Source organism: Coregonus clupeaformis, unplaced genomic scaffold, assembly GCF_020615455.1.
Source record: "Coregonus clupeaformis isolate EN_2021a unplaced genomic scaffold, ASM2061545v1 scaf0013, whole genome shotgun sequence".
NCBI classification, from domain to species: Eukaryota; Metazoa; Chordata; class Actinopteri; order Salmoniformes; family Salmonidae; genus Coregonus; species Coregonus clupeaformis.
In genome coordinates, this window is record NW_025533468.1 from 1,470,272 (window position 1) to 1,474,556 (window position 4,285).

General features: G+C 44.6%; 1 long non-coding RNA gene across 1 annotated transcript; it reads right to left on the reverse strand.

Moving 5' to 3' along the window:
- Positions 1-230: 230 nt before the first annotated feature.
- LOC121545300 lies at positions 231-510 on the reverse strand. The gene is made up of 2 exons (XR_005996255.1): positions 466-510; positions 231-291 (listed from the first exon to the last, which is right to left on the reverse strand). It is a non-coding gene; the product is annotated as an uncharacterized LOC121545300 (long non-coding RNA).
- Between the last annotated feature and the right edge of the window lie 3,775 nt (positions 511-4,285).

Genomic DNA, 4,285 nt, shown 5'->3' on the forward strand with positions numbered 1-4,285 from the left:
CTGCTTGCTGCTTGACATCATCAAAATCCTCCAATGCAATGCAAGGGTACACATCCGCCACTTTAGCATTTTGTCTCAGGGTAACTGGGGATGTTGTTGGAATCACAATCTTCACAGGGAGCCATCCATCCCCCACAGAGGTGTAACTACTCTCCCCACTAGTATGTGTCGATTCACACAACGAGACGTGCTGGGCTCGACAACAACAGTACTGCCCACAGAGAGTTTTGTCTTTGGGGGTAGGCGGCCCCACACCAGATGCTCACTCATGGGTTGGAGCGTTACTGCTCTCTTCAATAATAATAATAATAATAATAATAATAATATGCCATTTATCAGACGCTTTTATCCAAAGCGACTTACAGTCATGCGTGCATACATTTTTGTGTATGGGTGGTCCCGGGGATCGAACCCACTACCTTGGCGTTACAAGCGCCGTGCTCTACCAGCTGAGCTACAGAGGACCTTCAACTTAATGGTGCCCACTTTATCTGGGATGGAGTCTCCTCTCCATCTCTCCAGATTTGACATCACACTGGCTAGAGGAACCTGGTGTACCCGCCACCCGCCAGTAGCTGTCATTTGATTTGAACTGTCTAATCAGAGACTTCAACACATTAGTGCCCACAATGAGTTCATCAACCTTCCCATCAACAATAAGCACTGGGACTACATAACTGAAGCCATAAAGCTGCATTTTTAAGTCACACATGCCCACTGGGCTAGTTTGCTTCCCACCACAACCCACCAGGATGATGTCTGAAGGAGCTAGAAAGTTCCCCTCTACCACTCCTGCCTCCCTCAACCGAGGTACAATATCTGCGCGCAGAGTAGTAGCCATGGACCCACTATCTAACATCCCCTTCAGCTCAACTTTATCCTGTACTAGCACGGTGGTGTAAAACAAACTGTCATTCTGAGTAATTCTCATTGTTTTCTGAAAAATTACTGTGTTGTTCTTGGGTACTGACTCACAAAAGTAAGAATAAACAGATTGGATATCATCATCAGTGGAGGAAAAATAAGAATGCCCCACATTGCCCTCCTCAGAATGGAGGCTTTCTAGTTTTCCTGAGACCTGCCAGTCTGTCCACATCCAGGGTTCTGTCGCTGCCCAGCCTCACTACAGTCAAAGCTCATGTGGCCCGGAGAAAAGCACTTGAAGCACAGCTGGTGCATCTGACAGTGAGCTTTGGTCCAGTGATTAGTGCTTCCACAGACAGCACACTCATGCTGACGTTTGTGGAACTGTTTACGGCGCCCTCTACATTTAACATGTTTAAGTCATTTAGCAGACGCTCTTATCCAGAGCGACTTACAGTTAGTGCATACGTTATTTATTTTTTTCATACCCCCCGTGGGAATCGAACCCACAACCCTGGCGTTGCAAACACCATGCTCTACGAACTGAGCCGGCCATTCCCTCCACTAACCTAGGCGACGCTGGTCCAATTGTGCGCCGCCCCATGGGTCTCCCGGTCGCGGCCGGCTACAACAGAGCCTGGATTCGAACCAGGATCTCTAGTGGCACAGCAGTGCCTTAGACCACTGCGCCACTCACAGACTGAGTATTGCTGAGTATTGCTGACCAGAGCCTTCTCTAACAAAGTCAAAACTTTCTTTAATGTCCCACCCTCAGATACAGATGGTGCCTGGTCTGGTTCACGGCCACATTGAGAAAAATATGACACATTAGGTCTTTTCACAGGACCCACTCCCTCCTGAGGGCAGTCAAAAACAGCAGCAACCTGCTGTGAAAGTTGTGTTCTACATGCTTTACGTTCCCTTAACAGTTCATCCAACCGATCCTGTACCTCACTGGCTGTCCAGTCACGAATGGGTTTGCTCTTGAACACTTGGGCCAACTCTTTATCAGGACAGTTGCGCATAAACATGACTGCCAACTCTGAGCACTGATTGGGTAAGGTCCTGCCCTCACTCACAAGGTACTGTTCGGCTGCCTCTGCAGCTTTGTTAAGCCTAATCCAGAAATCTATTGGACCCTCATTAGCATATGGTTTGATTGAATAGAAATCAGCTAATGGCATACCTGAGCAGACAGTATCCCCAAAGTGTTGCTTGAAAACACTGAACACCGCCTTAACATCTGTGACAACAAGGTTGTTACGCTTCCAGACTTTGGTCACATCCCGTGCCCTCCCCATGAGCCTAGACATCACCTCCCCAACATTCCCAGACCCAGTGTAACCCCTCTTCTCTAGGTAGACTTCCATTAACTCCTCCCACTCCAGGACAGAGTACTTATCTGAGCCATCACCCCTAAAAAGAGGTGGAGCACTAACATCTGACTTCACAACCAGATTCAGCTTGGACGCATCAATAAAGGTTGACCCACACTGCTCAGGCAGGGGAAACTGCTGGGGTTGGTGAGGGGGACGGGCAGGAGAAAGACTTGAAACCCCAGGCTGCAGTAAACTCGCTCTGATAGATTCTCCTATCTCTGAACCAATCTGCTTAATAAGGTCACTAATCTGACTCGGAGGCGTCCCATTATCACCGAGTACTGTGGATGATGGTACATCAAAAGACAGAGGTGGGATACCCTGGTCAGGTGGAACAAACAGCCTACCCCTCCCAGTGCTTGCAAACTCAGGACTAGCAAACGCTCTACTCCCAGGAGCTGACTGTACAATTGGTGTAAATGGAAGGACACCCCTCCCTCTACCCACACTAAAATCCCCAGCATAACACGTCTTATGGATTTGAGAATCTTCCATGGCTCAACAGAGCACTAAAATACAATGTAATTTAGTGCATTCAAATACCAACAAAAAAAAAATGCAATAAACAAATTCATCCAAAACATACAAATAAGCACGAATACCTGTATCTAATGAATATGCTACATTCACTTTCACTGTTTACATTATATATTCACTTACAGTAAACCATCAACAAATTCACATGCGCAGGTCGTGCACCTCATCCACATGCACAGCTCCGGCGGTCGGCTTGAGCTGACCAGTCGGCAGGTCACGTAATTAGGACACTGCCACAACTGGAATTCTGATGGTTGGATAATTTTTATTCGACCTGCACACGAAGAGACAACACACAATATGTTAGCTCTTGGTGCAGCCACAGCTCTCGGGCACCTTGCTAGTTGAAGGTCAGGCAAAGAGAACAGGTGCTGCATGCACACATTCAGTGCCTAACAACACACTATACAATACAAGTAAAATGATATACAACATAATTCTGACAAAATAAAAGACATACCTGCACACCACGAGACAACACACAATAGGTTAGCCCTTGGTGCAGCCACAGCTCTCGGGCACCTGCGTGAGCACATAGAAACTCACTCAAACACTGCCCCAAATACTCCCGAGTTACAATAGGTACCCTAATTAGCGAGCTCGGTGAAAGTTGTTAACATACATCTTTATATTGTCCACATTGTAACAAAACCTGTAGTTGCGTAACAGCACTTTGTGTAACTTTACCACAGTTTTATATTGAAAAATTACGGCGCCAAGGACAACATACCTTGCTAGTTGAAGGTCAGGCAAAAGAGAACAATAAGAGGGTACATAAATACAGATAACCCGCGATGGACCAAACCAAAATATACACAACTTTTACAATTAGGTGTATTTGCAATATAGATACATAAAAATGTTTGTACACCAAAAAATAACATTAGCTATGCAGCTGTAATTAAATAAAGAAACCACATTGAATTATTATTATTATTAATTTATTAACATCCCCTCTTGACCTGGCCTACTTGAACTGTCCTTGTGTGCAATTTGGTGCATAATCTAGGTGAACAACATCACACTACTACACATATAATTCAAGTCATACCTTTATTGTCATTCATGCTCTTATTTTTAACCTAGTAGTTTTGCAAAAGTGTAACCTGCGTCAATTCTAGGAAATATTGGAATAACGTGCTTAAGAGGAGCCCTGACACGCACAACAGGATAACACAACAACCACATTTTCAATTGACAATCATTGATTTAAATGGATGTGGTCAATAGATTTGTATAGGCATATATACTAATTTCATTTAACTTGTAAGCCAAGGTTGGATTAGTAGGTCTATGCAACATGCACCTGGATAACCGCGTCATGAATCGGAACGGGCTCCAACGTCCTCATATACACATTATGACAAAATAAAGATCTTAATATTTCACGAAATAAAGACATAGAAGAAAACAGGTTCTAGAAACTCAATTTCTCCATGGCAATAGAATGTAAACATGTAAATTGCGCCAAACATATCCAAATATCGCCTAAAACTCAATTCTCA